Source organism: Carassius gibelio, chromosome B19, assembly GCF_023724105.1.
Source record: "Carassius gibelio isolate Cgi1373 ecotype wild population from Czech Republic chromosome B19, carGib1.2-hapl.c, whole genome shotgun sequence".
Lineage (NCBI taxonomy): Eukaryota > Metazoa > Chordata > Actinopteri > Cypriniformes > Cyprinidae > Carassius > Carassius gibelio.
In genome coordinates this window covers 2,731,090-2,757,474 of record NC_068414.1, presented here as the reverse complement: position 1 = coordinate 2,757,474, position 26,385 = coordinate 2,731,090, and the positions used below count along the sequence as shown (strand labels likewise).

The window sequence follows — 26,385 nt, the reverse complement described above, 5'->3', positions numbered from 1 at the left end:
TCTGTCAGTTGTTCAGCTTTAGCATTGGTCGATATTACCCAGTTGAAGAGATGCATTTTCCACATAAATTCGTAGAATTCTTGCAGAAATAGAGCATTGGTGGTTCAGTGGTAGAATTCTCGCCTGCCACGCGGGAGACCCGGGTCCGATTCCCGGCCAATGCAGCAGAGGTCGTGTTTTTAAGGCCATGTTAGTCGTTCCTCATAAGCGGCAGCTGTCCCCAGAGCCACGAGCACAGCGCAGCTTCTCTCACTGGTGGCTGAATGTCAGAGTTGTTGTTTCCCGCGCAGGAGACCCAGGTTCGATTCCCAGCAGAAGCAAAGCAGTGTATCTTGCTACTTTAGAAGTGGGCAACTTATCAGTGTTTTACAGGGAACTAGTGGAAGCACTCTAGACAATGCTTTTCCATGCTTGTTCAACGAAGTACAAGAAATTATGGCTCATGCACCTGTGAAAAACTCCTGAAGGCAATAAAAAGGCTGCAGGCAAGAAAGGTCATGCTTAAAGAAACCAATGAGAGTAAACTGACCTGTTTGTTGTCTCTAAAAAACACCAGAAGAAAAATGTCCAGGGTCAATGCTGACCTGCATGAAAGTGGAATAAACTGCAAGGTAAGTAATGTAAGATCCCCAAGACAGCGCTACAAGGTCACAGTTGGACAGTGGCTTGTTGGAATAGCAGGGTAATGACTCCCAGCAAGAACTGACAAATCTGGTGCAGTCCAGGAGGCTGAGGTGCCCTGTGGTTCTTAAGGGAGCTGGTGGCCACAGAAGTTAACGCCTCTCACTTTTGATATTGACCTCCCCCACTCCCCTTTGCTCAGAGACACTTTTGCTCATATCAGTTCATCAAATACCCATGGAACTTGATCAGTTTGTCTGTCAGTTGTTCAGCTTTAGCATTGGTCGATATTACCCAGTTGAAGAGATGCATTTTCCACATAAATTCGTAGAATTCTTGCAGAAATAGAGCATTGGTGGTTCAGTGGTAGAATTCTCGCCTGCCACGCGGCAGACCCGGGTCCGATTCCCGGCCAATGCAGCAGAGGTCGTGTTTTTAAGGCCATGTTAGTCGTTCCTCATAAGCGGCAGCTGTCCCCAGAGCCACGAACACAGCGCAGCTTCTCTCACTGGTGGCTGAATGTCAGAGTTGTTGTTTCCCGCGCAGGAGACCCAGGTTCAATTCCCAGCAGAAGCAAAGCAGTGTATCTTGCTACTTTAGAAGTGGGCAACTTATCAGTGTTTTACAGGGAACTAGTGGAAGCACTCTAGACAATGCTTTTCCATGCTTGTTCAACGAAGTACAAGCAATTATGGCTCATGCACCTGTGAAAAACTCCTGAAGGCAATAAAAAGGCTGCAGGCAAGAAAGGTCATGCTTAAAGAAACCAATGAGAGTAAACTGACCTGTTTGTTGTCTCTAAAAAACACCAGAAGAAAAATGTCCAGGGTCAATGCTGACCTGCATGAAAGTGGAATAAACTGCAAGGTAAGTAATGTAAGATCCCCAAGACAGCGCTACAAGGTCACAGTTGGACAGTGGCTTGTTGGAAGAGCAGGGTAATGACTCCCAGCAAGAACTGACAAATCTGGTGCAGTCCAGGAGGCTGAGGTGCCCTGTGGTTCTTAAGGGAGCTGGTGGCCACAGAAGTTAACGCCTCTCACTTTTGATATTGACCTCCCCCACTCCCCTTTGCTCAGAGACACTTTTGCTCATATCAGTTCATCAAATACCCATGGAACTTGATCAGTTTGTCTGTCAGTTGTTCAGCTTTAGCATTGGTCGATATTACCCAGTTGAAGAGATGCATTTTCCACATAAATTCGTAGAATTCTTGCAGAAATAGAGCATTGGTGGTTCAGTGGTAGAATTCTCGCCTGCCACGCGGGAGACCCGGGTCCGATTCCCGGCCAATGCAGCAAAGGTCGTGTTTTTAAGGCCATGTTAGTCGTTCTTCATAAACGGCAGCTGTCCCCAGAGCCACGAGCACAGCGCAGCTTCACTCACTGGTGGTTGAATGTCAGAGTTGTTGTTTCCCGCGCAGGAGACCCAGGTTCTATTCCCAGCAAAAGCTAAGCAGTGTATCTTGCTACTTTAGAAGTGGGCAACTTATCAGTGTTTTACAGGGAACTAGTGGAAGCACTCTAGACAATGCTTTTCAATGCTTGTTCAACGAAGTACAAGCAATTATGGCTCATGCACCTGTGAAAAACTCCTGAAGGCAATAAAAAGGCTGCAGGCAAGAAAGGTCAGGCTTAAAGAAACCAATGAGAGTAAACTGACCTGTTTGTTGTCTCTAAAAAACACCAGAAGAAAAATGTCCAGGGGGTCAATGCTGATCTGCATGAAAGTGGAATAAACTGCAAGGTAAGTAATGTAAGATCCCCAAGACAGCGCTACAAGGTCACAGTTGGACAGTGTCTTGTTGGAAGAGCAGGGTAATGACTCCCAGCAAGAACTGACAAATCTGGTGCAGTCCAGGAGGCTGAGGTGCCCTGTGGTTCTTAAGGGAGCTGGTGGCCACAGAAGTTAACGCCTCTCACTTTTGATATTGACCTCCCCCACTCCCCTTTGCTCAGAGACACTTTTGCTCATATCAGTTCATCAAATACCCATGGAACTTGATCAGTTTGTCTGTCAGTTGTTCAGCTTTAGCATTGGTCGATATTACCCAGTTGAAGAGATGCATTTTCCACATAAATTCGTAGAATTCATGCAGAAATAGAGCATTGGTGGTTCAGTGGTAGAATTCTCGCCTGCCACGCGGGAGACCCGGGTCCGATTCCCGGCCAATGCAGCAGAGGTCGTGTTTTTAAGGCCATGTTAGTCGTTCCTCATAAGCGGCAGCTGTCCCCAGATCCACGAGCACAGCGCAGCTTCTCTCACTGGTGGCTGAATGTCAGAGTTGTTGTTTCCCGCGCAGGAGACCCAGGTTCGATTCCCAGCAGAAGCAAAGCAGTGTATCTTGCTACTTTAGAAGTGGGCAACTTATCAGTGTTTTACAGGGAACTAGTGGAAGCACTCTAGACAATGCTTTTCCATGCTTGTTCAACGAAGTACAAGCAATTATGGCTCATGCACCTGTGAAAAACTCCTGAAGGCAATAAAAAGGCTGCAGGCAAGAAAGGTCTTGCTTAAAGAAACCAATGAGAGTAAACTGACCTGTTTGTTGTCTCTAAAAAACACCAGAAGAAAAATGTCCAGGGGGTCAATGCTGATCTGCATGAAAGTGGAATAAACTGCAAGGTAAGTAATGTAAGATCCCCAAGACAGCGCTACAAGGTCACAGTTGGACAGTGGCTTGTTGGAAGAGCAGGGTAATGACTCCCAGCAAGAACTGACAAATCTGGTGCAGTCCAGGAGGCTGAGGTGCCCTGTGGTTCTTAAGGGAGCTGGTGGCCACAGAAGTTAACGCCTCTCACTTTTGATATTGACCTCCCCCACTCCCCTTTGCTCAGAGACACTTTTGCTCATATCAGTTCATCAAATACCCATGGAACTTGATCAGTTTGTCTGTCAGTTGTTCAGCTTTAGCATTGGTCGATATTACCCAGTTGAAGAGATGCATTTTCCACATAAATTCGTAGAATTCTCGCAGAAATAGAGCATTGGTGGTTCAGTGGTAGAATTCTCGCCTGCCACGCGGGAGACCCGGGTCCGATTCCCGGCCAATGCAGCAGAGGTCGTGTTTTTAAGGCCATGTTAGTCGTTCCTCATAAGCGGCAGCTGTCCCCAGAGCCACGAACACAGCGCAGCTTCTCTCACTGGTGGCTGAATGTCAGAGTTGTTGTTTCCCGCGCAGGAGACCCAGGTTCAATTCCCAGCAGAAGCAAAGCAGTGTATCTTGCTACTTTAGAAGTGGGCAACTTATCAGTGTTTTACAGGGAACTAGTGGAAGCACTCTAGACAATGCTTTTCCATGCTTGTTCAACGAAGTACAAGCAATTATGGCTCATGCACCTGTGAAAAACTCCTGAAGGCAATAAAAAGGCTGCAGGCAAGAAAGGTCATGCTTAAAGAAACCAATGAGAGTAAACTGACCTGTTTGTTGTCTCTAAAAAACACCAGAAGAAAAATGTCCAGGGTCAATGCTGACCTGCATGAAAGTGGAATAAACTGCAAGGTAAGTAATGTAAGATCCCCAAGACAGCGCTACAAGGTCACAGTTGGACAGTGGCTTGTTGGAAGAGCAGGGTAATGACTCCCAGCAAGAACTGACAAATCTGGTGCAGTCCAGGAGGCTGAGGTGCCCTGTGGTTCTTAAGGGAGCTGGTGGCCACAGAAGTTAACGCCTCTCACTTTTGATATTGACCTCCCCCACTCCCCTTTGCTCAGAGACACTTTTGCTCATATCAGTTCATCAAATACCCATGGAACTTGATCAGTTTGTCTGTCAGTTGTTCAGCTTTAGCATTGGTCGATATTACCCAGTTGAAGAGATGCATTTTCCACATAAATTCGTAGAATTCTTGCAGAAATAGAGCATTGGTGGTTCAGTGGTAGAATTCTCGCCTGCCACGCGGGAGACCCGGGTCCGATTCCCGGCCAATGCAGCAAAGGTCGTGTTTTTAAGGCCATGTTAGTCGTTCTTCATAAGCGGCAGCTGTCCCCAGAGCCACGAGCACAGCGCAGCTTCACTCACTGGTGGTTGAATGTCAGAGTTGTTGTTTCCCGCGCAGGAGACCCAGGTTCTATTCCCAGCAAAAGCTAAGCAGTGTATCTTGCTACTTTAGAAGTGGGCAACTTATCAGTGTTTTACAGGGAACTAGTGGAAGCACTCTAGACAATGCTTTTCCATGCTTGTTCAACGAAGTACAAGCAATTATGGCTCATGCACCTGTGAAAAACTCCTGAAGGCAATAAAAAGGCTGCAGGCAAGAAAGGTCAGGCTTAAAGAAACCAATGAGAGTAAACTGACCTGTTTGTTGTCTCTAAAAAACACCAGAAGAAAAATGTCCAGGGGGTCAATGCTGATCTGCATGAAAGTGGAATAAACTGCAAGGTAAGTAATGTAAGATCCCCAAGACAGCGCTACAAGGTCACAGTTGGACAGTGTCTTGTTGGAAGAGCAGGGTAATGACTCCCAGCAAGAACTGACAAATCTGGTGCAGTCCAGGAGGCTGAGGTGCCCTGTGGTTCTTAAGGGAGCTGGTGGCCACAGAAGTTAACGCCTCTCACTTTTGATATTGACCTCCCCCACTCCCCTTTGCTCAGAGACACTTTTGCTCATATCAGTTCATCAAATACCCATGGAACTTGATCAGTTTGTCTGTCAGTTGTTCAGCTTTAGCATTGGTCGATATTACCCAGTTGAAGAGATGCATTTTCCACATAAATTCGTAGAATTCATGCAGAAATAGAGCATTGGTGGTTCAGTGGTAGAATTCTCGCCTGCCACGCGGGAGACCCGGGTCCGATTCCCGGCCAATGCAGCAGAGGTCGTGTTTTTAAGGCCATGTTAGTCGTTCCTCATAAGCGGCAGCTGTCCCCAGAGCCACGAGCACAGCGCAGCTTCTCTCACTGGTGGCTGAATGTCAGAGTTGTTGTTTCCCGCGCAGGAGACCCAGGTTCGATTCCCAGCAGAAGCAAAGCAGTGTATCTTGCTACTTTAGAAGTGGGCAACTTATCAGTGTTTTACAGGGAACTAGTGGAAGCACTCTAGACAATGCTTTTCCATGCTTGTTCAACGAAGTACAAGCAATTATGGCTCATGCACCTGTGAAAAACTCCTGAAGGCAATAAAAAGGCTGCAGGCAAGAAAGGTCATGCTTAAAGAAACCAATGAGAGTAAACTGACCTGTTTGTTGTCTCTAAAAAACACCAGAAGAAAAATGTCCAGGGTCAATGCTGACCTGCATGAAAGTGGAATAAACTGCAAGGTAAGTAATGTAAGATCCCCAAGACAGCGCTACAAGGTCACAGTTGGACAGTGGCTTGTTGGAAGAGCAGGGTAATGACTCCCAGCAAGAACTGACAAATCTGGTGCAGTCCAGGAGGCTGAGGTGCCCTGTGGTTCTTAAGGGAGCTGGTGGCCACAGAAGTTAACGCCTCTCACTTTTGATATTGACCTCCCCCACTCCCCTTTGCTCAGAGACACTTTTGCTCATATCAGTTCATCAAATACCCATGGAACTTGATCAGTTTGTCTGTCAGTTGTTCAGCTTTAGCATTGGTCGATATTACCCAGTTGAAGAGATGCATTTTCGACATAAATTCGTAGAATTCTTGCAGAAATAGAGCATTGGTGGTTCAGTGGTAGAATTCTCGCCTGCCACGCGGGAGACCCGGGTCCGATTCCCGGCCAATGCAGCAGAGGTCGTGTTTTTAAGGCCATGTTAGTCGTTCCTCATAAGCGGCAGCTGTCCCCAGAGCCACGAACACAGCGCAGCTTCTCTCACTGGTGGCTGAATGTCAGAGTTGTTGTTTCCCGCGCAGGAGAGCCAGGTTCAATTCCCAGCAGAAGCAAAGCAGTGTATCTTGCTACTTTAGAAGTGGGCAACTTATCAGTGTTTTACAGGGAACTAGTGGAAGCACTCTAGACAATGCTTTTCCATGCTTGTTCAACGAAGTACAAGCAATTATGGCTCATGCACCTGTGAAAAACTCCTGAAGGCAATAAAAAGGCTGCAGGCAAGAAAGGTCATGCTTAAAGAAACCAATGAGAGTAAACTGACCTGTTTGTTGTCTCTAAAAAACACCAGAAGAAAAATGTCCAGGGTCAATGCTGACCTGCATGAAAGTGGAATAAACTGCAAGGTAAGTAATGTAAGATCCCCAAGACAGCGCTACAAGGTCACAGTTGGACAGTGGCTTGTTGGAAGAGCAGGGTAATGACTCCCAGCAAGAACTGACAAATCTGGTGCAGTCCAGGAGGCTGAGGTGCCCTGTGGTTCTTAAGGGAGCTGGTGGCCACAGAAGTTAACGCCTCTCACTTTTGATATTGACCTCCCCCACTCCCCTTTGCTCAGAGACACTTTTGCTCATATCAGTTCATCAAATACCCATGGAACTTGATCAGTTTGTCTGTCAGTTGTTCAGCTTTAGCATTGGTCGATATTACCCAGTTGAAGAGATGCATTTTCCACATAAATTCGTAGAATTCTTGCAGAAATAGAGCATTGGTGGTTCAGTGGTAGAATTCTCGCCTGCCACGCGGGAGACCCGGGTCCGATTCCCGGCCAATGCAGCAGAGGTCGTGTTTTTAAGGCCATGTTAGTCGTTCCTCATAAGCGGCAGCTGTCCCCAGAGCCACGAACACAGCGCAGCTTCTCTCACTGGTGGCTGAATGTCAGAGTTGTTGTTTCCCGCGCAGGAGACCCAGGTTCAATTCCCAGCAGAAGCAAAGCAGTGTATCTTGCTACTTTAGAAGTGGGCAACTTATCAGTGTTTTACAGGGAACTAGTGGAAGCACTCTAGACAATGCTTTTCCATGCTTGTTCAACGAAGTACAAGCAATTATGGCTCATGCACCTGTGAAAAACACCTGAAGGCAATAAAAAGGCTGCAGGCAAGAAAGGTCATGCTTAAAGAAACCAATGAGAGTAAACTGACCTGTTTGTTGTCTCTAAAAAACACCAGAAGAAAAATGTCCAGGGTCAATGCTGACCTGCATGAAAGTGGAATAAACTGCAAGGTAAGTAATGTAAGATCCCCAAGACAGCGCTACAAGGTCACAGTTGGACAGTGGCTTGTTGGAAGAGCAGGGTAATGACTCCCAGCAAGAACTGACAAATCTGGTGCAGTCCAGGAGGCTGAGGTGCCCTGTGGTTCTTAAGGGAGCTGGTGGCCACAGAAGTTAACGCCTCTCACTTTTGATATTGACCTCCCCCACTCCCCTTTGCTCAGAGACACTTTTGCTCATATCAGTTCATCAAATACCCATGGAACTTGATCAGTTTGTCTGTCAGTTGTTCAGCTTTAGCATTGGTCGATATTACCCAGTTGAAGAGATGCATTTTCCACATAAATTCGTAGAATTCTTGCAGAAATAGAGCATTGGTGGTTCAGTGGTAGAATTCTCGCCTGCCACGTGGGAGACCCGGGTCCGATTCCCGGCCAATGCAGCAGAGGTCGTGTTTTTAAGGCCATGTTAGTCGTTCTTCATAAGCGGCAGCTGTCCCCAGAGCCATGAGCACAGCGCAGCTTCACTCACTGGTGGCTGAATGTCAGAGATGTTGTTTCCCGCGCAGAAGACCCAGGTTCAATTCCCAGCAGAAGCAAAGCAGTGTATCTTGCTACTTTAGAAGTGGGCAACTTATCAGTGTTTTACAGGGAACTAGTGGAAGCACTCTAGACAATGCTTTTCCATGCTTGTTCAACGAAGTACAAGCAATTATGGCTCATGCACCTGTGAAAAACTCCTGAAGGCAATAAAAAGGCTGCAGGCAAGAAAGGTCAGGCATAAAGAAACCAATGAGAGTAAACTGACCTGTTTGTTGTCTCTAAAAAACACCAGAAGAAAAATGTCCAGGGGGTCAATGCTGATCTGCATGAAAGTGGAATAAACTGCAAGGTAAGTAATGTAAGATCCCCAAGACAGCGGTACAAGGTCACAGTTGGACAGTGGCTTGTTGGAAGAGCAGGGTAATGACTCCCAGCAAGAACTGACAAATCTGGTGCAGTCCAAGAGGCTGAGGTGCCCTGTGGTTCATAAGGGAGCTGGTGGCCACAGAAGTTAACGCCTCTCACTTTTGATATTGACCTCCTCCACTCCCCTTTGCTCAGAGACACTTTTGCTCATATCAGTTCATCAAATACCCATGGAACTTGATCAGTTTGTCTGTCAGTTGTTCAGCTTTAGCATTGGTCGATATTACCCAGTTGAAGAGATGCATTTTCCACATAAATTCGTAGAATTCTTGCAGAAATAGAGCATTGGTGGTTCAGTGGTAGAATTCTTGCCTGCCACGCGGGAGACCCGGGTCCGATTCCCGGCCAATGCAGCAGAGGTCGTGTTTTTAAGGCCATGTTAGTCGTTCCTCATAAGCGGCAGCTGTCCCCAGAGCCACGAGCACAGCGCAGCTTCTCTCACTGGTGGCTGAATGTCAGAGTTGTTGTTTCCCACGCAGGAGACCCAGGTTCGATTCCCAGCAGAAGCAAAGCAGTGTATCTTGCTACTTTAGAAGTGGGCAACTTATCAGTGTTTTACAGGGAACTAGTGGAAGCACTCTAGACAATGCTTTTCCATGCTTGTTCAACGAAGTACAAGCAATTATGGCTCATGCACCTGTGAAAAACTCCTGAAAGCAATAAAAAGGCTGCAGGCAAGAAAGGTCATGCTTAAAGAAACCAATGAGAGTAAACTGACCTGTTTGTTGTCTCTAAAAAACACCAGAAGAAAAATGTCCAGGGTCAATGCTGACCTGCATGAAAGTGGAATAAACTGCAAGGTAAGTAATGTAAGATCCCCAAGACAGCGGTACAAGGTCACAGTTGGACAGTGGCTTGTTGGAAGAGCAGGGTAATGACTCCCAGCAAGAACTGACAAATCTGGTGCAGTCCAGGAGGCTGAGGTGCCCTGTGGTTCTTAAGGGAGCTGGTGGCCACAGAAGTTAACGCCTCTCACTTTTGATATTGACCTCCCCCACTCCCCTTTGCTCAGAGACACTTTTGCTCATATCAGTTCATCAAATACCCATGGAACTTGATCAGTTTGTCTGTCAGTTGTTCAGCTTTAGCATTGGTCGATATTACCCAGTTGAAGAGATGCATTTTCCACATAAATTCGTAGAATTCTTGCAGAAATAGAGCATTGGTGGTTCAGTGGTAGAATTCTCGCCTGCCACGCGGCAGACCCGGGTCCGATTCCCGGCCAATGCAGCAGAGGTCGTGTTTTTAAGGCCATGTTAGTCGTTCTTCATAAGCGGCAGCTGTCCCCAGAGCCATGAGCACAGCGCAGCTTCACTCACTGGTGGCTGAATGTCAGAGATGTTGTTTCCCGCGCAGGAGACCCAGGTTCGATTCCCAGCAGAAGCAAAGCAGTGTATCTTGCTACTTTAGAAGTGGGCAACTTATCAGTGTTTTACAGGGAACTAGTGGAAGCACTCTAGACAATGCTTTTCCATGCTTGTTCAACGAAGTACAAGCAATTATGGCTCATGCACCTGTGAAAAACTCCTGAAGGCAATAAAAAGGCTGCAGGCAAGAAAGGTCAGGCTTAAAGAAACCAATGAGAGTAAACTGACCTGTTTGTTGTCTCTAAAAAACACCAGAAGAAAAATGTCCAGAGGGTCAATGCTGATCTGCATGAAAGTGGAATAAACTGCAAGGTAAGTAATGTAAGATCCCCAAGACACCGCTACAAGGTCACAGTTGGACAGTGGCTTGTTGGAAGAGCAGGGTAATGACTCCCAGCAAGAACTGACAAATCTGGTGCAGTCCAGGAGGCTGAGGTGCCCTGTGGTTCTTAAGGGAGCTGGTGGCCACAGAAGTTAACGCCTCTCACTTTTGATATTGACCTCCCCCACTCCCCTTTGCTCAGAGACACTTTTGCTCATATCAGTTCATCAAATACCCATGGAACTTGATCAGTTTGTCTGTCAGTTGTTCAGCTTTAGCATTGGTCGATATTACCCAGTTGAAGAGATGCATTTTCCACATAAATTCGTAGAATTCATGCAGAAATAGAGCATTGGTGGTTCAGTGGTAGAATTCTCGCCTGCCACGCGGGAGACCCAGGTCCGATTCCCGGCCAATGCAGCAGAGGTCGTGTTTTTAAGGCCATGTTAGTCGTTCCTCATAAGCGGCAGCTGTCCCCAGAGCCACGAGCACAGCGCAGCTTCTCTCACTGGTGGCTGAATGTCAGAGTTGTTGTTTCCCGCGCAGGAGACCCAGGTTCGATTCCCAGCAGAAGCAAAGCAGTGTATCTTGCTACTTTAGAAGTGGGCAACTTATCAGTGTTTTACAGGGAACTAGTGGAAGCACTCTAGACAATGCTTTTCCATGCTTGTTCAACGAAGTACAAGCAATTATGGCTCATGCACCTGTGAAAAACTCCTGAAGGCAATAAAAAGGCTGCAGGCAAGAAAGGTCATGCTTAAAGAAACCAATGAGAGTAAACTGACCTGTTTGTTGTCTCTAAAAAACACCAGAAGAAAAATGTCCAGGGTCAATGCTGACCTGCATGAAAGTGGAATAAACTGCAAGGTAAGTAATGTAAGATCCCCAAGACAGCGGTACAAGGTCACAGTTGGACAGTGGCTTGTTGGAAGAGCAGGGTAATGACTCCCAGCAAGAACTGACAAATCTGGTGCAGTCCAGGAGGCTGAGGTGCCCTGTGGTTCTTAAGGGAGCTGGTGGCCACAGAAGTTAACGCCTCTCACTTTTGATATTGACCTCCCCCACTCCCCTTTGCTCAGAGACACTTTTGCTCATATCAGTTCATCAAATACCCATGGAACTTGAACAGTTTGTCTGTCAGTTGTTCAGCTTTAGCATTGGTCGATATTACCCAGTTGAAGAGATGCATTTTCGACATAAATTCGTAGAATTCTTGCAGAAATAGAGCATTGGTGGTTCAGTGGTAGAATTCTCGCCTGCCACGCGGGAGACCCGGGTCCGATTCCCGGCCAATGCAGCAGAGGTCGTGTTTTTAAGGCCATGTTAGTCGTTCCTCATAAGCGGCAGCTGTCCCCAGAGCCACGAGCACAGCGCAGCTTCTCTCACTGGTGGCTGAATGTCAGAGTTGTTGTTTCCCGTGCAGGAGACCCAGGTTCGATTCCCAGCAGAAGCAAAGCAGTGTATCTTGCTACTTTAGAAGTGGGCAACTTATCAGTGTTTTACAGGGAACTAGTGGAAGCACTCTAGACAATGCTTTTCCATGCTTGTTCAACGAAGTACAAGCAATTATGGCTCATGCACCTGTGAAAAACTCCTGAAGGCAATAAAAAGGCTGCAGGCAAGAAAGGTCATGCTTAAAGAAACCAATGAGAGTAAACTGACCTGTTTGTTGTCTCTAAAAAACACCAGAAGAAAAATGTCCAGGGTCAATGCTGACCTGCATGAAAGTGGAATAAACTGCAAGGTAAGTAATGTAAGATCCCCAAGACAGCGCTACAAGGTCACAGTTGGACAGTGGCTTGTTGGAAGAGCAGGGTAATGACTCCCAGCAAGAACTGACAAATCTGGTGCAGTCCAGGAGGCTGAGGTGCCCTGTGGTTCTTAAGGGAGCTGGTGGCCACAGAAGTTAACGCCTCTCACTTTTGATATTGACCTCCCCCACTCCCCTTTGCTCAGAGACACTTTTGCTCATATCAGTTCATCAAATACCCATGGAACTTGATCAGTTTGTCTGTCAGTTGTTCAGCTTTAGCATTGGTCGATATTACCCAGTTGAAGAGATGCATTTTCGACATAAATTCGTAGAATTCTTGCAGAAATAGAGCATTGGTGGTTCAGTGGTAGAATTCTCGCCTGCCACGCGGGAGACCCGGGTCCGATTCCCGGCCAATGCAGCAGAGGTCGTGTTTTTAAGGCCATGTTAGTCGTTCCTCATAAGCGGCAGCTGTCCCCAGAGCCACGAACACAGCGCAGCTTCTCTCACTGGTGGCTGAATGTCAGAGTTGTTGTTTCCCGCGCAGGAGACCCAGGTTCAATTCCCAGCAGAAGCAATGCAGTGTATCTTGCTACTTTAGAAGTGGGCAACTTATCAGTGTTTTACAGGGAACTAGTGGAAGCACTCTAGACAATGCTTTTCCATGCTTGTTCAACGAAGTACAAGCAATTATGGCTCATGCACCTGTGAAAAACTCCTGAAGGCAATAAAAAGGCTGCAGGCAAGAAAGGTCATGCTTAAAGAAACCAATGAGAGTAAACTGACCTGTTTGTTGTCTCTAAAAAACACCAGAAGAAAAATGTCCAGGGTCAATGCTGACCTGCATGAAAGTGGAATAAACTGCAAGGTAAGTAATGTAAGATCCCCAAGACAGCGCTACAAGGTCACAGTTGGACAGTGGCTTGTTGGAAGAGCAGGGTAATGACTCCCAGCAAGAACTGACAAATCTGGTGCAGTCCAGGAGGCTGAGGTGCCCTGTGGTTCTTAAGGGAGCTGGTGGCCACAGAAGTTAACGCCTCTCGCTTTTGATATTGACCTCCCCCACTCCCCTTTGCTCAGAGACACTTTTGCTCATATCAGTTCATCAAATACCCATGGAACTTGATCAGTTTGTCTGTCAGTTGTTCAGCTTTAGCATTGGTCGATATTACCCAGTTGAAGAGATGCATTTTCCACATAAATTCGTAGAATTCTTGCAGAAATAGAGCATTGGTGGTTCAGTGGTAGAATTCTCCCCTGCCACGCGGGAGACCCGGGTCCGATTCCCGGCCAATGCAGCAGAGGTCGTGTTTTTAAGGCCATGTTAGTCGTTCCTCATAAGCGGCAGCTGTCCCCAGAGCCACGAACACAGCGCAGCTTCTCTCACTGGTGGCTGAATGTCAGAGTTGTTGTTTCCCGCGCAGGAGACCCAGGTTCAATTCCCAGCAGAAGCAAAGCAGTGTATCTTGCTACTTTAGAAGTGGGCAACTTATCAGTGTTTTACAGGGAACTAGTGGAAGCACTCTAGACAATGCTTTTCCATGCTTGTTCAACGAAGTACAAGCAATTATGGCTCATGCACCTGTGAAAAACTCCTGAAGGCAATAAAAAGGCTGCAGGCAAGAAAGGTCATGCTTAAAGAAACCAATGAGAGTAAACTGACCTGTTTGTTGTCTCTAAAAAACACCAGAAGAAAAATGTCCAGGGTCAATGCTGACCTGCATGAAAGTGGAATAAACTGCAAGGTAAGTAATGTAAGATCCCCAAGACAGCGCTACAAGGTCACAGTTGGACAGTGTCTTGTTGGAAGAGCAGGGTAATGACTCCCAGCAAGAACTGACAAATCTGGTGCAGTCCAGGAGGCTGAGGTGCCCTGTGGTTCTTAAGGGAGCTGGTGGCCACAGAAGTTAACGCCTCTCACTTTTGATATTGACCTCCCCCACTCCCCTTTGCTCAGAGACACTTTTGCTCATATCAGTTCATCAAATACCCATGGAACTTGATCAGTTTGTCTGTCAGTTGTTCAGCTTTAGCATTGGTCGATATTACCCAGTTGAAGAGATGCATTTTCCACATAAATTCGTAGAATTCATGCAGAAATAGAGCATTGGTGGTTCAGTGGTAGAATTCTCGCCTGCCACGCGGGAGACCCGGGTCCGATTCCCGGCCAATGCAGCAGAGGTCGTGTTTTTAAGGCCATGTTAGTATTCCTCATAAGCGGCAGCTGTCCCCAGAGCCACGAGCACAGCGCAGCTTCTCTCACTGGTGGCTGAATGTCAGAGTTGTTGTTTCCCGCGCAGGAGACCCAGGTTCAATTCCCAGCAGAAGCAAAGCAGTGTATCTTGCTACTTTAGAAGTGGGCAACTTATCAGTGTTTTACAGGGAACTAGTGGAAGCACTCTAGACAATGCTTTTCCATGCTTGTTCAACGAAGTACAAGCAATTATGGCTCATGCACCTGTGAAAAACTCCTGAAGGCAATAAAAAGGCTGCAGGCAAGAAAGGTCATGCTTAAAGAAACCAATGAGAGTAAACTGACCTGTTTGTTGTCTCTAAAAAACACCAGAAGAAAAATGTCCAGGGTCAATGCTGACCTGCATGAAAGTGGAATAAACTGCAAGGTAAGTAATGTAAGATCCCCAAGACAGCGGTACAAGGTCACAGTTGGACAGTGGCTTGTTGGAAGAGCAGGGTAATGACTCCCAGCAAGAACTGACAAATCTGGTGCAGTCCAGGAGGCTGAGGTGCCCTGTGGTTCTTAAGGGAGCTGGTGGCCACAGAAGTTAACGCCTCTCACTTTTGATATTGACCTCCCCCACTCCCCTTTGCTCAGAGACACTTTTGCTCATATCAGTTCATCAAATACCCATGCAACTTGATCAGTTTGTCTGTCAGTTGTTCAGCTTTAGCATTGGTCGATATTACCCAGTTGAAGAGATGCATTTTCCACATAAATTCGTAGAATTCTTGCAGAAATAGAGCATTGGTGGTTCAGTGGTAGAATTCTCGCCTGCCACGCGGGAGACCCGGGTCCGATTCCCGGCCAATGCAGCAGAGGTCGTGTTTTTAAGGCCATGTTAGTCGTTCCTCATAAGCGGCAGCTGTCCCCAGAGCCACGAGCACAGCGCAGCTTCTCTCACTGGTGGCTGAATGTCAGAGTTGTTGTTTCCCGCGCAGGAGACCCAGGTTCAATTCCCAGCAGACGCAAAGCAGTGTATCTTGCTACTTTAGAAGTGGGCAACTTATCAGTGTTTTACAGGGAACTAGTGGAAGCACTCTAGACAATGCTTTTCCATGCTTGTTCAACGAAGTACAAGCAATTATGGCTCATGCACCTGTGAAAAACTCCTGAAGGCAATAAAAAGGCTGCAGGCAAGAAAGGTCATGCTTAAAGAAACCAATGAGAGTAAACTGACCTGTTTGTTGTCTCTAAAAAACACCAGAAGAAAAATGTCCAGGGTCAATGCTGACCTGCATGAAAGTGGAATAAACTGCAAGGTAAGTAATGTAAGATCCCCAAGACAGCGCTACAAGGTCACAGTTGGACAGTGGCTTGTTGGAAGAGCAGGGTAATGACTCCCAGCAAGAACTGACAAATCTGGTGCAGTCCAGGAGGCTGAGGTGCCCTGTGGTTCTTAAGGGAGCTGGTGGCCACAGAAGTTAACGCCTCTCACTTTTGATATTGACCTCCCCCACTCCCCTTTGCTCAGAGACACTTTTGCTCATATCAGTTCATCAAATACCCATGGAACTTGATCAGTTTGTCTGTCAGTTGTTCAGCTTTAGCATTGGTCGATATTACCCAGTTGAAGAGATGCATTTTCCACATAAATTCGTAGAATTCAGGCAGAAATAGAGCATTGGTGGTTCAGTGGTAGAATTCTCGCCTGCCACGCGGGAGACCCGGGTCCGATTCCCGGCCAATGCAGCAGAGGTTGTGTTTTTAAGGCCATGTTAGTCGTTCTTCATAAGCGGCAGCTGTCCCCAGAGCCACGAGTACAGCGCAGCTTCACTCACTGGTGGCTGAATGTCAGAGTTGTTGTTTCCCGCGCAGGAGACCCAGGTTCGATTCCCAGCAGAAGCAAAGCAGTGTATCTTGCTACTTTAGAAGTGGGCAACTTATCAGTGTTTTACAGGGAACTAGTGGAAGCACTCTAGACAATGCTTTTCCATGCTTGTTCAACGAAGTACAAGCAATTATGGCTCATGCACCTGTGAAAAACTCCTGAAGGCAATAAAAAGGCTGCAGGCAAGAAAGGTCATGCTTAAAGAAACCAATGAGAGTAAACTGACCTGTTTGTTGTCTCTAAAAAACACCAGAAGAAAAATGTCCAGGGTCAATGCTGACCTGCATGAAAGTGGAATAAACTGCAAGGTAAGTAATGTAAGATCCCCAAGACAGCGCTACAAGGTCACAGTTGGACAGTGGCTTGTTGGAAGAGCAGGGTAATGACTCCCAGCAAGAACTGACAAATCTGGTGCAGTCCAGGAGGCTGAGGTGCCCTGTGGTTCTTAAGGGAGCTGGTGGCCACAGAAGTTAACGCCTCTCACTTTTGATATTGACCTCCCCCACTCCCCTTTGCTCAGAGACACTTTTGCTCATATCAGTTCATCAAATACCCATGGAACTTGATCAGTTTGTCTGTCAGTTGTTCAGCTTTAGCATTGGTCGATATTACCCAGTTGAAGAGATGCATTTTCCACATAAATTCGTAGAATTCGTGCAGAAATAGAGCATTGGTGGTTCAGTGGTAGAATTCTCGCCTGCCACGCGGGAGACCCGGGTCCGATTCCCGGCCAATGCAGCAGAGGTCGTGTTTTTAAGGCCATGTTAGTCGTTCTTCATAAGCGGCAGCTGTCCCCAGAGCCATGAGCACAGCGCAGCTTCACTCACTGGTGGCTGAATGTCAGAGATGTTGTTTCCCGCGCAGAAGACCCAGGTTCAATTCCCAGCAGAAGCAAAGCAGTGTATCTTGCTACTTTAGAAGTGGGCAACTTATCAGTGTTTTACAGGGAACTAGTGGAAGCACTCTAGACAATGCTTTTCCATGCTTGTTCAACGAAGTACAAGCAATTATGGCTCTTGCACCTGTGAAAAACTCCTGAAGGCAATAAAAAGGCTGCAGGCAAGAAAGGTCAGGCTTAAAGAAACCAATGAGAGTAAACTGACCTGTTTGTTGTCTCTAAAAAACACCAGAAGAAAAATGTCCAGGGGGTCAATGCTGATCTGCATGAAAGTGGAATAAACTGCAAGGTAAGTAATGTAAGATCCCCAAGACAGCGGTACAAGGTCACAGTTGGACAGTGGCTTGTTGGAAGAGCAGGGTAATGACTCCCAGCAAGAACTGACAAATCTGGTGCAGTCCAAGAGGCTGAGGTGCCCTGTGGTTCATAAGGGAGCTGGTGGCCACAGAAGTTAACGCCTCTCACTTTTGATATTGACCTCCTCCACTCCCCTTTGCTCAGAGACACTTTTGCTCATATCAGTTCATCAAATACCCATGGAACTTGATCAGTTTGTCTGTCAGTTGTTCAGCTTTAGCATTGGTCGATATTACCCAGTTGAAGAGATGCATTTTCCAAATAAATTCGTAGAATTCTTGCAGAAATAGAGCATTGGTGGTTCAGTGGTAGAATTCTTGCCTGCCACGCGGGAGACCCGGGTCCGATTCCCGGCCAATGCAGCAGAGGTCGTGTTTTTAAGGCCATGTTAGTCGTTCCTCATAAGCGGCAGCTGTCCCCAGAGCCACGAGCACAGCGCAGCTTCTCTCACTGGTGGCTGAATGTCAGAGTTGTTGTTTCCCACGCAGGAGACCCAGGTTCGATTCCCAGCAGAAGCAAAGCAGTGTATCTTGCTACTTTAGAAGTGGGCAACTTATCAGTGTTTTACAGGGAACTAGTGGAAGCACTCTAGACAATGCTTTTCCATGCTTGTTCAACGAAGTACAAGCAATTATGGCTCATGCACCTGTGAAAAACTCCTGAAGGCAATAAAAAGGCTGCAGGCAAGAAAGGTCATGCTTAAAGAAACCAATGAGAGTAAACTGACCTGTTTGTTGTCTCTAAAAAACACCAGAAGAAAAATGTCCAGGGTCAATGCTGACCTGCATGAAAGTGGAATAAACTGCAAGGTAAGTAATGTAAGATCCCCAAGACAGCGGTACAAGGTCACAGTTGGACAGTGGCTTGTTGGAAGAGCAGGGTAATGACTCCCAGCAAGAACTGACAAATCTGGTGCAGTCCAGGAGGCTGAGGTGCCCTGTGGTTCTTAAGGGAGCTGGTGGCCACAGAAGTTAACGCCTCTCACTTTTGATATTGACCTCCCCCACTCCCCTTTGCTCAGAGACACTTTTGCTCATATCAGTTCATCAAATACCCATGGAACTTGATCAGTTTGTCTGTCAGTTGTTCAGCTTTAGCATTGGTCGATATTACCCAGTTGAAGAGATGCATTTTCCACATAAATTCGTAGAATTCTTGCAGAAATAGAGCATTGGTGGTTCAGTGGTAGAATTCTCGCCTGCCACGCGGCAGACCCGGGTCTGATTCCCGGCCAATGCAGCAGAGGTCGTGTTTTTAAGGCCATGTTAGTCGTTCTTCATAAGCGGCAGCTGTCCCCAGAGCCATGAGCACAGCGCAGCTTCACTCACTGGTGGCTGAATGTCAGAGATGTTGTTTCCCGCGCAGGAGACCCAGGTTCGATTCCCAGCAGAAGCAAAGCAGTGTATCTTGCTACTTTAGAAGTGGGCAACTTATCAGTGTTTTACAGGGAACTAGTGGAAGCACTCTAGACAATGCTTTTCCATGCTTGTTCAACGAAGTACAAGCAATTATGGCTCATGCACCTGTGAAAAACTCCTGAAGGCAATAAAAAGGCTGCAGGCAAGAAAGGTCAGGCTTAAAGAAACCAATGAGAGTAAACTGACCTGTTTGTTGTCTCTAAAAAACACCAGAAGAAAAATGTCCAGGGGGTCAATGCTGATCTGCATGAAAGTGGAATAAACTGCAAGGTAAGTAATGTAAGATCCCCAAGACAGCGCTACAAGGTCACAGTTGGACAGTGGCTTGTTGGAAGAGCAGGGTAATGACTCCCAGCAAGAACTGACAAATCTGGTGCAGTCCAGGAGGCTGAGGTGCCCTGTGGTTCTTAAGGGAGCTGGTGGCCACAGAAGTTAACGCCTCTCACTTTTGATATTGACCTCCCCCACTCCCCTTTGCTCAGAGACACTTTTGCTCATATCAGTTCATCAAATACCCATGGAACTTGATCAGTTTGTCTGTCAGTTGTTCAGCTTTAGCATTGGTCGATATTACCCAGTTGAAGAGATGCATTTTCCACATAAATTCGTAGAATTCATGCAGAAATAGAGCATTGGTGGTTCAGTGGTAGAATTCTCGCCTGCCACGCGGGAGACCCGGGTCCGATTCCCGGCCAATGCAGCAGAGGTCGTGTTTTTAAGGCCATGTTAGTCGTTCCTCATAAGCGGCAGCTGTCCCCAGAGCCACGAGCACAGCGCAGCTTCTCTCACTGGTGGCTGAATGTCAGAGTTGTTGTTTCCCGCGCAGGAGACCCAGGTTCGATTCCCAGCAGAAGCAAAGCAGTGTATCTTGCTACTTTAGAAGTGGGCAACTTATCAGTGTTTTACAGGGAACTAGTGGAAGCACTCTAGACAATGCTTTTCCATGCTTGTTCAACGAAGTACAAGCAATTATGGCTCATGCACCTGTGAAAAACTCCTGAAGGCAATAAAAAGGCTGCAGGCAAGAAAGGTCATGCTTAAAGAAACCAATGAGAGTAAACTGACCTGTTTGTTGTCTCTAAAAAACACCAGAAGAAAAATGTCCAGGGTCAATGCTGACCTGCATGAAAGTGGAATAAACTGCAAGGTAAGTAATGTAAGATCCCCAAGACAGCGCTACAAGGTCACAGTTGGACAGTGGCTTGTTGGAAGAGCAGGGTAATGACTCCCAGCAAGAACTGACAAATCTGGTGCAGTCCAGGAGGCTGAGGTGCCCTGTGGTTCTTAAGGGAGCTGGTGGCCACAGAAGTTAACGCCTCTCACTTTTGATATTGACCTCCCCCACTCCCCTTTGCTCAGAGACACTTTTGCTCATATCAGTTCATCAAATACCCATGGAACTTGATCAGTTTGTCTGTCAGTTGTTCAGCTTTAGCATTGGTCGATATTACCCAGTTGAAGAGATGCATTTTCGACATAAATTCGTAGAATTCTTGCAGAAATAGAGCATTGGTGGTTCAGTGGTAGAATTCTCGCCTGCCACGCGGGAGACCCGGGTCCGATTCCCGGCCAATGCAGCAGAGGTCGTGTTTTTAAGGCCATGTTAGTCGTTCCTCATAAGCGGCAGCTGTCCCCAGAGCCACGAACACAGCGCAGCTTCTCTCACTGGTGGCTGAATGTCAGAGTTGTTGTTTCCCGCGCAGGAGACCCAGGTTCAATTCCCAGCAGAAGCAAAGCAGTGTATCTTGCTACTTTAGAAGTGGGCAACTTATCAGTGTTTTACAGGGAACTAGTGGAAGCACTCTAGACAATGCTTTTCCATGCTTGTTCAACGAAGTACAAGAAATTATGGCTCATGCACCTGTGAAAAACTCCTGAAGGCAATAAAAAGGCTGCAGGCAAGAAAGGTCATGCTTAAAGAAACCAATGAGAGTAAACTGACCTGTTTGTTGTCTCTAAAAAACACCAGAAGAAAAATGTCCAGGGTCAATGCTGACCTGCATGAAAGTGGAATAAACTGCAAGGTAAGTAATGTAAGATCCCCAAGACAGCGCTACAAGGTCACAGTTGGACAGTGGCTTGTTGGAAGAGCAGGGTAATGACTCCCAGCAAGAACTGACAAATCTGGTGCAGTCCAGGAGGCTGAGGTGCCCTGTGGTTCTTAAGGGAGCTGGTGGCCACAGAAGTTAACGCCTCTCACTTTTGATATTGACCTCCCCCACTCCCCTTTGCTCAGAGACACTTTTGCTCATATCAGTTCATCAAATACCCATGGAACTTGATCAGTTTGTCTGTCAGTTGTTCAGCTTTAGCATTGGTCGATATTACCCAGTTGAAGAGATGCATTTTCGACATAAATTCGTAGAATTCTTGCAGAAATAGAGCATTGGTGGTTCAGTGGTAGAATTCTCGCCTGCCACGCGGGAGACCCGGGTCCGATTCCCGGCCAATGCAGCAGAGGTCGTGTTTTTAAGGCCATGTTAGTCGTTCCTCATAAGCGGCAGCTGTCCCCAGAGCCACGAGCACAGCGCAGCTTCTCTCACTGGTGGCTGAATGTCAGAGTTGTTGTTTCCCGCGCAGGAGACCCAGGTTCGATTCCCAGCAGAAGCAAAGCAGTGTATCTTGCTACTTTAGAAGTGGGCAACTTATCAGTGTTTTACAGGGAACTAGTGGAAGCACTCTAGACAATGCTTTTCCATGCTTGTTCAACGAAGTACAAGCAATTATGGCTCATGCACCTGTGAAAAACTCCTGAAGGCAATAAAAAGGCTGCAGGCAAGAAAGGTCATGCTTAAAGAAACCAATGAGAGTAAACTGACCTGTTTGTTGTCTCTAAAAAACACCAGAAGAAAAATGTCCAGGGTCAATGCTGACCTGCATGAAAGTGGAATAAACTGCAAGGTAAGTAATGTAAGATCCCCAAGACAGCGCTACAAGGTCACAGTTGGACAGTGGCTTGTTGGAAGAGCAGGGTAATGACTCCCAGCAAGAACTGACAAATCTGGTGCAGTCCAGGAGGCTGAGGTGCCCTGTGGTTCTTAAGGGAGCTGGTGGCCACAGAAGTTAACGCCTCTCACTTTTGATATTGACCTCCCCCACTCCCCTTTGCTCAGAGACACTTTTGCTCATATCAGTTCATCAAATACCCATGGAACTTGATCAGTTTGTCTGTCAGTTGTTCAGCTTTAGCATTGGTCGATATTACCCAGTTGAAGAGATGCATTTTCCACATAAATTCGTAGAATTCTTGCAGAAATAGAGCATTGGTGGTTCAGTGGTAGAATTCTCGCCTGCCACGCGGCAGACCCGGGTCCGATTCCCGGCCAATGCAGCAGAGGTCGTGTTTTTAAGGCCATGTTAGTCGTTCTTCATAAGCGGCAGCTGTCCCCAGAGCCATGAGCACAGCGCAGCTTCACTCACTGGTGGCTGAATGTCAGAGATGTTGTTTCCCGCGCAGGAGACCCAGGTTCGATTCCCAGCAGAAGCAAAGCAGTGTATCTTGCTACTTTAGAAGTGGGCAACTTATCAGTGTTTTACAGGGAACTAGTGGAAGCACTCTAGACAATGCTTTTCCATGCTTGTTCAACGAAGTACAAGCAATTATGGCTCATGCACCTGTGAAAAACTCATGAAGGCAATAAAAAGGCTGCAGGCAAGAAAGGTCAGGCTTAAAGAAACCAATGAGAGTAAACTGACCTGTTTGTTGTCTCTAAAAAACACCAGAAGAAAAATGTCCAGTGGGTCAATGCTGATCTGCATGAAAGTGGAATAAACTGCAAGGTAAGTAATGTAAGATCCCCAAGACAGCGCTACAAGGTCACAGTTGGACAGTGGCTTGTTGGAAGAGCAGGGTAATGACTCCCAGCAAGAACTGACAAATCTGGTGCAGTCCAGGAGGCTGAGGTGCCCTGTGGTTCTTAAGGGAGCTGGTGGCCACAGAAGTTAACGCCTCTCACTTTTGATATTGACCTCCCCCACTCCCCTTTGCTCAGAGACACTTTTGCTCATATCAGTTCATCAAATACCCATGGAACTTGATCAGTTTGTCTGTCAGTTGTTCAGCTTTAGCATTGGTCGATATTACCCAGTTGAAGAGATGCATTTTCCACATAAATTCGTAGAATTCATGCAGAAATAGAGCATTGGTGGTTCAGTGGTAGAATTCTCGCCTGCCACGCGGGAGACCCGGGTCCGATTCCCGGCCAATGCAGCAGAGGTCGTGTTTTTAAGGCCATGTTAGTCGTTCCTCATAAGCGGCAGCTGTCCCCAGAGCCACGAGCACAGCGCAGCTTCTCTCACTGGTGGCTGAATGTCAGAGTTGTTGTTTCCCGCGCAGGAGACCCAGGTTCGATTCCCAGCAGAAGCAAAGCAGTGTATCTTGCTACTTTAGAAGTGGGCAACTTATCAGTGTTTTACAGGGAACTAGTGGAAGCACTCTAGACAATGCTTTTCCATGCTTGTTCAACGAAGTACAAGCAATTATGGCTCATGCACCTGTGAAAAACTCCTGAAGGCAATAAAAAGGCTGCAGGCAAGAAAGGTCATGCTTAAAGAAACCAATGAGAGTAAACTGACCTGTTTGTTGTCTCTAAAAAACACCAGAAGAAAAATGTCCAGGGTCAATGCTGACCTGCATGAAAGTGGAATAAACTGCAAGGTAAGTAATGTAAGATCCCCAAGACAGCGCTACAAGGTCACAGTTGGACAGTGGCTTGTTGGAAGAGCAGGGTAATGACTCCCAGCAAGAACTGACAAATCTGGTGCAGTCCAGGAGGCTGAGGTGCCCTGTGGTTCTTAAGGGAGCTGGTGGCCACAGAAGTTAACGCCTCTCACTTTTGATATTGACCTCCCCCACTCCCCTTTGCTCAGAGACACTTTTGCTCATATCAGTTCATCAAATACCCATGGAACTTGATCAGTTTGTCTGTCAGTTGTTCAGCTTTAGCATTGGTCGATATTACCCAGTTGAAGAGATGCATTTTCGACATAAATTCGTAGAATTCTTGCAGAAATAGAGCATTGGTGGTTCAGTGGTAGAATTCTCGCCTGCCACGCGGGAGACCCGGGTCCGATTCCCGGCCAATGCAGCAGAGGTCGTGTTTTTAAGGCCATGTTAGTCGTTCCTCATAAGCGGCAGCTGTCCCCAGAGCCACGAACACAGCGCAGCTTCTCTCACTGGTGGCTGAATGTCAGAGTTGTTGTTTCCCGCGCAGGAGACCCAGGTTCAATTCCCAGCAGAAGCAAAGCAGTGTATCTTGCTACTTTAGAAGTGGGCAACTTATCAGTGTTTTACAGGGAACTAGTGGAAGCACTCTAGACAATGCTTTTCCATGCTTGTTCAACGAAGTACAAGCAATTATGGCTCATGCACCTGTGAAAAACTCCTGAAGGCAATAAAAAGGCTGCAGGCAAGAAAGGTCATGCTTAAAGAAACCAATGAGAGTAAACTGACCTGTTTGTTGTCTCTAAAAAACACCAGAAGAAAAATGTCCAGGGTCAATGCTGACCTGCATGAAAGTGGAATAAACTGCAAGGTAAGTAATGTAAGATCCCCAAGACAGCGGTACAAGGTCACAGTTGGACAGTGGCTTGTTGGAAGAGCAGGGTAATGACTCCCAGCAAGAACTGACAAATCTGGTGCAGTCCAGGAGGCTGAGGTGCCCTGTGGTTCTTAAGGGAGCTGGTGGCCACAGAAGTTAACGCCTCTCACTTTTGATATTGACCTCCCCCACTCCCCTTTGCTCAGAGACACTTTTGCTCATATCAGTTCATCAAATACCCATGGAACTTGATCAGTTTGTCTGTCAGTTGTTCAGCTTTAGCATTGGTCGATATTACCCAGTTGAAGAGATGCATTTTCGACATAAATTCGTAGAATTCTTGCAGAAATAGAGCATTGGTGGTTCAGTGGTAGAATTCTCGCCTGCCACGCGGGAGACCCGGGTCCGATTCCCGGCCAATGCAGCAGAGGTCGTGTTTTTAAGGCCATGTTAGTCGTTCCTCATAAGCGGCAGCTGTCCCCAGAGCCACGAGCACAGCGCAGCTTCTCTCACTGGTGGCTGAATGTCAGAGTTGTTGTTTCCCGCGCAGGAGACCCAGGTTCGATTCCCAGCAGAAGCAAAGCAGTGTATCTTGCTACTTTAGAAGTGGGCAACTTATCAGTGTTTTACAGGGAACTAGTGGAAGCACTCTAGACAATGCTTTTCCATGCTTGTTCAACGAAGTACAAGCAATTATGGCTCATGCACCTGTGAAAAACTCCTGAAGGCAATAAAAAGGCTGCAGGCAAGAAAGGTCATGCTTAAAGAAACCAATGAGAGTAAACTGACCTGTTTGTTGTCTCTAAAAAACACCAGAAGAAAAATGTCCAGGGTCAATGCTGACCTGCATGAAAGTGGAATAAACTGCAAGGTAAGTAATGTAAGATCCCCAAGACAGCGCTACAAGGTCACAGTTGGACAGTGGCTTGTTGGAAGAGCAGGGTAATGACTCCCAGCAAGAACTGACAAATCTGGTGCAGTCCAGGAGGCTGAGGTGCCCTGTGGTTCTTAAGGGAGCTGGTGGCCACAGAAGTTAACGCCTCTCACTTTTGATATTGACCTCCCCCACTCCCCTTTGCTCAGAGACACTTTTGCTCATATCAGTTCATCAAATACCCATGGAACTTGATCAGTTTGTCTGTCAGTTGTTCAGCTTTAGCATTGGTCGATATTACCCAGTTGAAGAGATGCATTTTCGACATAAATTCGTAGAATTCTTGCAGAAATAGAGCATTGGTGGTTCAGTGGTAGAATTCTCGCCTGCCACGCGGGAGACCCGGGTCCGATTCCCGGCCAATGCAGCAGAGGTCGTGTTTTTAAGGCCATGTTAGTCGTTCCTCATAAGCGGCAGCTGTCCCCAGAGCCACGAACACAGCGCAGCTTCTCTCACTGGTGGCTGAATGTCAGAGTTGTTGTTTCCCGCGCAGGAGACCCAGGTTCAATTCCCAGCAGAAGCAAAGCAGTGTATCTTGCTACTTTAGAAGTGGGCAACTTATCAGTGTTTTACAGGGAACTAGTGGAAGCACTCTAGACAATGCTTTTCCATGCTTGTTCAACGAAGTACAAGCAATTATGGCTCATGCACCTGTGAAAAACTCCTGAAGGCAATAAAAAGGCTGCAGGCAAGAAAGGTCATGCTTAAAGAAACCAATGAGAGTAAACTGACCTGTTTGTTGTCTCTAAAAAACACCAGAAGAAAAATGTCCAGGGTCAATGCTGACCTGCATGAAAGTGGAATAAACTGCAAGGTAAGTAATGTAAGATCCCCAAGACAGCGGTACAAGGTCACAGTTGGACAGTGGCTTGTTGGAAGAGCAGGGTAATGACTCCCAGCAAGAACTGACAAATCTGGTGCAGTCCAGGAGGCTGAGGTGCCCTGTGGTTCTTAAGGGAGCTGGTGGCCACAGAAGTTAACGCCTCTCACTTTTGATATTGACCTCCCCCACTCCCCTTTGCTCAGAGACACTTTTGCTCATATCAGTTCATCAAATACCCATGGAACTTGATCAGTTTGTCTGTCAGTTGTTCAGCTTTAGCATTGGTCGATATTACCCAGTTGAAGAGATGCATTTTC

The 26,385-nt window shown here is 47.0% G+C and overlaps 21 non-coding genes across 21 annotated transcripts; all 21 read left to right on the top strand.

The window, feature by feature from the left end:
- Positions 1-93: 93 nt before the first annotated feature.
- Positions 94-164, top strand: trnag-gcc (transfer RNA glycine (anticodon GCC)). The gene has a single exon. It is a non-coding gene; the product is annotated as a tRNA-Gly (tRNA).
- A 1,683-nt stretch (positions 165-1,847) lies between these two features.
- Positions 1,848-1,918, top strand: trnag-gcc (transfer RNA glycine (anticodon GCC)). The gene has a single exon. It is a non-coding gene; the product is annotated as a tRNA-Gly (tRNA).
- An 808-nt stretch (positions 1,919-2,726) lies between these two features.
- On the top strand, positions 2,727-2,797 carry trnag-gcc (transfer RNA glycine (anticodon GCC)). Its single transcript has one exon. It is a non-coding gene; the product is annotated as a tRNA-Gly (tRNA).
- Positions 2,798-3,605: 808 nt separating this feature from the next.
- Positions 3,606-3,676, top strand: trnag-gcc (transfer RNA glycine (anticodon GCC)). Its single transcript has one exon. It is a non-coding gene; the product is annotated as a tRNA-Gly (tRNA).
- An 806-nt stretch (positions 3,677-4,482) lies between these two features.
- Positions 4,483-4,553, top strand: trnag-gcc (transfer RNA glycine (anticodon GCC)). Its single transcript has one exon. It is a non-coding gene; the product is annotated as a tRNA-Gly (tRNA).
- Positions 4,554-5,361: 808 nt separating this feature from the next.
- On the top strand, positions 5,362-5,432 carry trnag-gcc (transfer RNA glycine (anticodon GCC)). The gene has a single exon. It is a non-coding gene; the product is annotated as a tRNA-Gly (tRNA).
- An 806-nt stretch (positions 5,433-6,238) lies between these two features.
- On the top strand, positions 6,239-6,309 carry trnag-gcc (transfer RNA glycine (anticodon GCC)). Its single transcript has one exon. It is a non-coding gene; the product is annotated as a tRNA-Gly (tRNA).
- Positions 6,310-7,115: 806 nt separating this feature from the next.
- trnag-gcc (transfer RNA glycine (anticodon GCC)) lies at positions 7,116-7,186 on the top strand. The gene has a single exon. It is a non-coding gene; the product is annotated as a tRNA-Gly (tRNA).
- Positions 7,187-11,504: 4,318 nt separating this feature from the next.
- Positions 11,505-11,575, top strand: trnag-gcc (transfer RNA glycine (anticodon GCC)). The gene has a single exon. It is a non-coding gene; the product is annotated as a tRNA-Gly (tRNA).
- An 806-nt stretch (positions 11,576-12,381) lies between these two features.
- Positions 12,382-12,452, top strand: trnag-gcc (transfer RNA glycine (anticodon GCC)). Its single transcript has one exon. It is a non-coding gene; the product is annotated as a tRNA-Gly (tRNA).
- A 1,683-nt stretch (positions 12,453-14,135) lies between these two features.
- trnag-gcc (transfer RNA glycine (anticodon GCC)) lies at positions 14,136-14,206 on the top strand. The gene has a single exon. It is a non-coding gene; the product is annotated as a tRNA-Gly (tRNA).
- Positions 14,207-15,011: 805 nt separating this feature from the next.
- Positions 15,012-15,082, top strand: trnag-gcc (transfer RNA glycine (anticodon GCC)). Its single transcript has one exon. It is a non-coding gene; the product is annotated as a tRNA-Gly (tRNA).
- Positions 15,083-15,888: 806 nt separating this feature from the next.
- trnag-gcc (transfer RNA glycine (anticodon GCC)) lies at positions 15,889-15,959 on the top strand. Its single transcript has one exon. It is a non-coding gene; the product is annotated as a tRNA-Gly (tRNA).
- Positions 15,960-16,765: 806 nt separating this feature from the next.
- Positions 16,766-16,836, top strand: trnag-gcc (transfer RNA glycine (anticodon GCC)). The gene has a single exon. It is a non-coding gene; the product is annotated as a tRNA-Gly (tRNA).
- A 2,564-nt stretch (positions 16,837-19,400) lies between these two features.
- On the top strand, positions 19,401-19,471 carry trnag-gcc (transfer RNA glycine (anticodon GCC)). Its single transcript has one exon. It is a non-coding gene; the product is annotated as a tRNA-Gly (tRNA).
- Positions 19,472-20,277: 806 nt separating this feature from the next.
- On the top strand, positions 20,278-20,348 carry trnag-gcc (transfer RNA glycine (anticodon GCC)). Its single transcript has one exon. It is a non-coding gene; the product is annotated as a tRNA-Gly (tRNA).
- An 806-nt stretch (positions 20,349-21,154) lies between these two features.
- On the top strand, positions 21,155-21,225 carry trnag-gcc (transfer RNA glycine (anticodon GCC)). The gene has a single exon. It is a non-coding gene; the product is annotated as a tRNA-Gly (tRNA).
- A 1,685-nt stretch (positions 21,226-22,910) lies between these two features.
- Positions 22,911-22,981, top strand: trnag-gcc (transfer RNA glycine (anticodon GCC)). The gene has a single exon. It is a non-coding gene; the product is annotated as a tRNA-Gly (tRNA).
- An 806-nt stretch (positions 22,982-23,787) lies between these two features.
- trnag-gcc (transfer RNA glycine (anticodon GCC)) lies at positions 23,788-23,858 on the top strand. The gene has a single exon. It is a non-coding gene; the product is annotated as a tRNA-Gly (tRNA).
- An 806-nt stretch (positions 23,859-24,664) lies between these two features.
- On the top strand, positions 24,665-24,735 carry trnag-gcc (transfer RNA glycine (anticodon GCC)). Its single transcript has one exon. It is a non-coding gene; the product is annotated as a tRNA-Gly (tRNA).
- An 806-nt stretch (positions 24,736-25,541) lies between these two features.
- Positions 25,542-25,612, top strand: trnag-gcc (transfer RNA glycine (anticodon GCC)). The gene has a single exon. It is a non-coding gene; the product is annotated as a tRNA-Gly (tRNA).
- The last annotated feature ends 773 nt before the right edge of the window (positions 25,613-26,385 follow it).